This window comes from Tachyglossus aculeatus, chromosome 7, assembly GCF_015852505.1.
Source record: "Tachyglossus aculeatus isolate mTacAcu1 chromosome 7, mTacAcu1.pri, whole genome shotgun sequence".
Taxonomy (NCBI): Eukaryota; Metazoa; Chordata; class Mammalia; order Monotremata; family Tachyglossidae; genus Tachyglossus; species Tachyglossus aculeatus.
The window spans coordinates 51,234,766-51,241,489 of NC_052072.1; the positions used below are offsets into that span (position 1 = coordinate 51,234,766).

The 6,724-nt window shown below is 44.2% G+C and overlaps 1 pseudogene; it reads right to left on the reverse strand.

The window, feature by feature from the left end:
• Positions 1–392: 392 nt before the first annotated feature.
• On the reverse strand, positions 393–5,304 carry LOC119930474 (annotated as a pseudogene).
• Positions 5,305–6,724: the final 1,420 nt, after the last annotated feature.

Below are 6,724 nucleotides of genomic sequence, written 5' to 3' on the forward strand. Positions count from 1 at the left end.
TGTTCCTCTGTAACGCCTGTTCTCAGAAGGTTCTCAAGGTTTTCCCATTTCCCAGTGGATTCTAGGAAGTATAGTCCTTCCAGAGCTGAAAATGCAGCTTTCCTGAAGGAGAGGGTTATAGAAACAGGCTTCCTGCTCTTTGTCTCTTTTAGCTACAGCTCTGCCTTCAATATTGGTTTGAATATTTTACCTAGCCAAATTCCATCAACAATGTTTGTACACTAAATCTCAGAGGGAATTCTCACTGGACAATGCATTAGTGTAAGCACTACTGGAGTGCTGTTTTAAAATCTGTTTTAAATAAGGGCTCCATTACATTGTATGCCTAGGCTTCTATAAGTCATTTAAAAACATAATGCTAAAATATGTTCTGAAATAAAGCAAACATCTCTTCAACCATATCCATAATGCTTAGCAAGCCAACCTTTGGCATGATCACTGGAGGTTAATGACCCCAGTCCTAGAATAATTATGGTGGCAAAATAGTGACTGAGAATGGCAAAAATCTTATGTGACTTCTTTTTATTAAAAAGGTTTTAGCAATAGCATGAGTCACACGGTCAATCAATTAGTCAGTCAACCAGTGGGATTTACTGGGTGCCTTCTGTGTGCAGAGCACTGTAGTAGTAGTAATAGTATTTACTAAGTGCTGTGTGCAGAGCATTCGTTCATTCATTCATTCAATCATATTTATTGAGTGCTTACTGTGTGCAGAGCACTGTACTAAGCGCTTGGGAAGTACAAGTTGGCAACATATAGAGACGGTCCCTACCCAACAGCGGGCTCACAGTCTAGAAGGGGGAGACAGGCAACAAAACAAAACATATGAAGGACCTAATCCTGGCTCCGCCACTTGTCTGCTGGGTGACCTTGGGCAAGTCACTTCACTTCTCTGGGCCTCAGTTCCCTCACCTCTGAGGTTTCTGGATGTCCCAGAGTCCCACGCCCTCCTTGGCGTTGGCGGTGGCCAGTAACCTCGGCTCCATGGGGTTGAACATCACGCTGTGAAAAGCAGGTGGGTAGTTTGCAAGGCAGAAGGGTTCTCCGTGGGGAGACTCTCGGATGTCCCAGATCATCATCATCATCAATCATATTTATTGAGCGCTTACTATGCGCAGAGCACTGTACTAAGCGCTTGGGAAGTACAAATTGGCAACATATAGAGACAGTCCCTACCCAACAGTGGGCTCACAGTCTAAAAGGGGGAGGACCAGATGAGGACCCGAACATCATCCGACGAACTGGCGAACACATTGTCGTTCACTGGGCTGACCTAACAGGCCGTACACTGCGTCTTTGTTAGTAAACACGTCCAAGGTCTCGCTGCTTTCAACATCATGGAGGATAACTTGCTCATCATTTCCTCCGGAGAACACCTTGGTGTTTCCGCTGTTGAAGGCCAGGCAGAAGACGTTTGAAGGATGCTCTCTTTTCAGCTGGATGGGCTTCACCTTGGAGTGGATGGCTTGTTCCATGTGCCACAGAAGAACCCGGCGGTCATCTCCTCCTGAGGCTAGCCACTGGCCCCCATTGTTGGAGAACTCGATGGCATTGACGCAGCCGAAGAGGCCGAGCAGGTCCTTCTTGTAGAGGTTCCTGCAGCCCCTCAGACGGCTCCGCTGGAAATCCTGGGTGAACAGGGGGTCGTCATCATCATCAATCGTATTTATTGAGCGCTTACTGTGTGCAGAGCACTGTACTAAGCGCTTGGGAAGTACCCAAAGGCAGTGCTGGGACAGGAAGCCCACCACTGACCGCATGCTGCCGGACTGGGCCGCATCGTGCCGCACTGCCGGGGGGCATCGTCAGCCGGCAGCCATGGCTCCACTCCCCTCCGCTCCCCTCCACTCCGCTCGCTGCTTAGAGCACTATACTAAGCACTGGGAGAGAATATACAGGTGGGAATTAGACATGGTCCCTGTCCCTTGGGCAGGTTCACAGTATAAAAAACCACTTGGGAGAATCCACCAGGAGTAAAAATTATGGTGCCTGCCCTCAAAGGACTTTCAATCTAATGGAGGAAATAAATACACATAGATACAACTGGGAGCAGGAAGAAAAACATAGACACAACTGGAAAAAGCAAGACTGTAAAACAATGAATAAAGGCATGTAAAGAGTTTGTAAATATAGTTATATTTTTTAAAGCACACATATAAGTGCTTAAAGTGGCCATATATCTGTAATTATTCAGGGTGGCTTTGGGCCTTTGATACTTGCCCTACCCTCAACCCCACAGCATTCACGCAAGTATCTTTAAATTATATATTATAAACTATTCATTTATATTAATGTCTGTCTCCATCTATAAACTGAAAGTGCATTAAGGCCAGGGAACTTGTCTACTAATTTTGTTGTTTTGTACTCTCCCAAGCATATAGTACAGACCTCTGCACACAGTGATTGCTCAGTGAATTCCACTGATTGATTGATTGAATGATGCTTTCTGGGATAAATAAATAAATATTTATTTATTTATTTTACTTGTACATATCTATTCTATTTATTTTATTTTGTTAGTATGTTTGGTTTTGTTCTCTGTCTCCCCCTTTTAGACTGTGAGCCCACTATTGGGTAGGGACTGTCTCTATATGTTGCCAACTTGTACTTCCCAAGAGCTTAGTACAGTGCTCTGCACACAGTAAGCGCTCAATAAATATGATTGATGATGATGATGAGTCAAATTAGTTGGAATATTTTCAGGAGTACTTTGAAGACTGAGGGGACTATGGTCTGGCGGATTTCAAATGGTAAGAGGTTCCTAGCAGGGGAAGGGAATGAGCAAGAAAACAGAGGCAGGACAGTCAGAGGCAAAGCACACTAAGAAGGTGAACTTGAAAAGAATGAGGAGTTCAAACTAGGGAGTAGCTGGCGAAGGGAGCATACATTTGAGGGGAAGAGAAATGATGGAGAAGGCAGTGGGCGGGAAGTTCTGTTTGATGAAAGAGGAAATTCATTCATTCAATCATATTTATTGAGCGCTTCCTGTGTGCAGAGCACTGTTCTAAGCACTTGGGAAGTACAAATAGGCAACATATAGAGATGGTCCCTACCCAACAACTGGCTCACAGTCTAGAAGGGGGAGAAAGATAAAACAAAACAAGTAGACAGGTGTCAATACCATCAGAATAAATAGAATTATAGCTATATACACATCAATAATAAAGTAAATACAGTAATAAATATGTACAAATATACACAAGGGAGGGAGGGGAGTGATGGAGAGGGCAGGAGGAGGAGAGGAAAAGGCGGGGCTCTGTCTGGGAAGGCTTCCTGGAGGAGGTGAGCTCTCAGTAAGGCTTTGAAGGGAAGAAGAGAGCTAGTTTGGCGGATGTGTGGAGGGAGGCCTGGCATTCCAGGCCAGAGGTAGGACGTGGGCCGGGGGTCGACGGCAGGACAGGCGAGAATGAGGCACAGTGAGGAGGTTAGCGGCAGAGGAGCGGAGCGTGCGGGCTGGGCTGAAGAAGGAGTGAAGGGAGGTGAGGTAGGAGGGGGTGAGATGATGGAGAGCTTTGAAGCCAATAGGAGTTTTTGCTTCATGCAAAGGTTGATAGGCAATCACTGGAGATTTTTGAGGAAGGGAGTGACGTGCCCAGAGAGTTTCCGTACAAAAGAAATGAGTAGCCATTGGCGATTTTCGTGGCTGGAGGGATATATGCTAAATTATGTTTTCGAAATGAAACAGGCAGCAGCAGCGTGGCTCAGTGGAAAGAGCCCAGGCTTGGGAGTCAGAGGTCATGGGTTCTAATCCCAGCTCTACCATGTGTCTGCTGTGTGACCTTGGACAAGTTACTTCACTTCTCTGGGCCGCAGTTACCTCATCTGTAAAATGGGGATTAAGACTGTGAGCCCCACGTGGGACAACCTGATCACCTTGTATTCCCCCCCAGGGCTTAGATCAGTGGTTTGCACATAGTAAGTGCTTAACAAATGCCATCATTATTATTATTATAAACTGAAGGAGAGGTAGGAGGGAAGGAGACCAGAAGAACCTTCAGATACAGGTTTCTCTAACTGAAGAGATAATGCTGGAAACTGATAGCAATCACTAATAAGGAAGATATGAAACTTATGGCCTGTGTAACACATGCCCAGATCTGGCAACCAGTCCATCATTCAATCCTCCCAACTTAACAGTTGGGGACGTCTTTTGCGGGGTGAGCAGACTACCATTTTATCACTTCACAGAGATAGCATAACCTAATAGAAAGAACATGGACCTGGTAATCAGAGGATCTGAGCTTTAATTCTGACTCTGCCACTTGTCTTCTGGGTGACCTTGAGCAAGTCATTTAACTTCTCTGGGCCTCGATTTCCTCATCTATAAAATGGGATTCAGTACTTGATCTCCCTTCCACACAGGCTGTGAGCCCCAAGTCCATTAGATTGATCTTGCAGCGTGGCTCAATGGAAAGAGCACAGGCTTTGGAGTCAGAGGTCATTAGTTCAAATGTCACTCTGTCAGCTGTGTGACTTTGGGCAAGTCACTTAACTTCTCTGGGCCTCAGTTACCTCATCTGTAAAATGGGGATGAAGACTGTGAGCCCCCCATGGGACAACCTGATCACCTTGTAACCTCCCCAGTGCTTAGAACAGTGTTTTGCACATAGTAAGCACATAATAAGTGCCATCATTATTATTATTATTATTACCCCAGCACTTAATACAGTGCTTGACAACATAGTAAGAGCTTAACCTACACCACCATTATTATTATTATCTGAAATTTTTCTTTGTTATATTTTTTTCTCTCTTTATTCATTGTATTCCCTTTCAGCTCATCATAGAGCAGCTCCTTGAGTGTCTTCCTATGTCCATTCTCCTCACTCGCTCTGCCTAGAGGAGGTATGATACAATGAGGAGTACTTTAATGTTTGTATAAACTGTCAACATTCGAGGATTTCATTGTTTGTGGGTCTGGCTTGCTTTTTGATGTGAAACATGACAGATTGGTGTTGCAAATGTGGAGTCTGTGGAAGGTCCAGGTTTTACAGACCTATAAAAGATTAGACATTAAAAATCCTTTGTGTGCACTTCACAATGTGCTGCACACCTGCTTGCCTCTTCATTCACTGTACTCTGGGTTCCTGTGGGAATTGGGCTGGCATGAGGGAGTGTGAGTGATTTTATGCAAACCACCAGCACTTCAATCAATTCCTATATACAGGTTCTTGGTTCCAAAGTCTCAGACCTGAGGCTCACTTGTTGCTCTTGATCGGGGGAATCCGTCATCACTGCAATTGTTCGCCATGCATTGATTTTGGCCTGAAGATTTTGATACCCATATTCGCACCCCACTTTCATCTCCAAAAAGAGGTACTTAGCTTTCTTAATACAGTTATCCACCTTTTTTTTCTCTCTGCATCACTTGACGTGGCTGCTCTCAGTTCTGGGTTGCCAATGGAGATCCTTGGCTGTGTTTAGAATTCGTCAGCTCTAGGAAGGCACGTAACGTCTTTCTTCAGGCTAGTTGTCCATTGCTGATTCTGAAAAGTGGTTCATAAGCGGCTGTGTTTGTGTGTGTGTGTGTGTGTGTGTGTGTGTGTGCGCGCGCGCACACATGCATGGCCTTACTGAGCACAACCATCTGTGCAAAGGTGTTTTTGTACGAGTGGTTAGAGGATTTTTAATGATGTTCCCAGCCTATGAAATTTAAAGAGTTTCCCAGAGAATTGAAACTGAATTCTAACACCAGCTTCTGGATTCTCTGGGAGCCCTTGAGCATGGCAGGAGTATCAAAGATTCACATCATAAAAAACAAAATATTCTCAGAAGTTACCATTGGAAAGGAGGCCCTTCAAAGTAGCACACTTGAACTTTTTTTTTCATGGTATTTGTTAAGCCCTTATTATGTGCCGGCACTGTAATAAGTGCTGGGGTATATACGAGTTTATCGGGTTGGACACAGATCCCTGTCCCACATGGGGTTCAAAGTCTTATTCCCCATTTTACAGAAGAGGTAACTGAGGCACAGAGAAGTGAAGTGACTTTCCCAAGGTCTTTCAGCAGACAAGTGTGGGAGTCACAATTCAAACCCAGGTCCTTCTGACTCATGCCACTAGATCACACTGCTTCTCGACCTTCATCGCAGTCATGTTTTCACCCCTAATTTTTAAAGTCTAACTTTTGTAAATTCAAATATTGACCATTTTGACTACCTTTTAAATCTGAAAACCTTTGCATTAAGCCGCTTTCCTCTGAAAAAATGATTTCCTTTGACTCCCTAAAGCTTCCAGTAGCATCCTATGGCACCAATTGCTTGTGGCACTCTTTCAGATCTTGTCTTCCTAATGAATATGTACAAGGCTATTCAAAAGTACCCCATGTTCCAACTCCTCAAAACTGATTGACACACGACATTCCATTACTACAACCAAATATAACTAGACACAGCACTCAGTGTGGGAGGTGATTTTTCATATTTGAGATGGGTACAAAAGCGTTTGGTTATCAGTGTTTTTGACACATGAATGCATTTCATGAAGTGTTTATTATTATGATTAACATTCTGTTATTATTGTAAACTTTCTTACTCGTGCTGTATTACTAGCCTTTTTTTTGCAGATGAGCATAAGATTCTATTCATTCCATTAAATTTAAGTTTCTAGCCACAGTCGAGTGGATGGCAGGGGAAGAGAAGGGAATCGGTGTCTACTTCTTCCAGGGGATCAATGATATGAAGTGAAGGTAACTGCTTGCTGTGTTTACCCTCACCCTTAAGCCT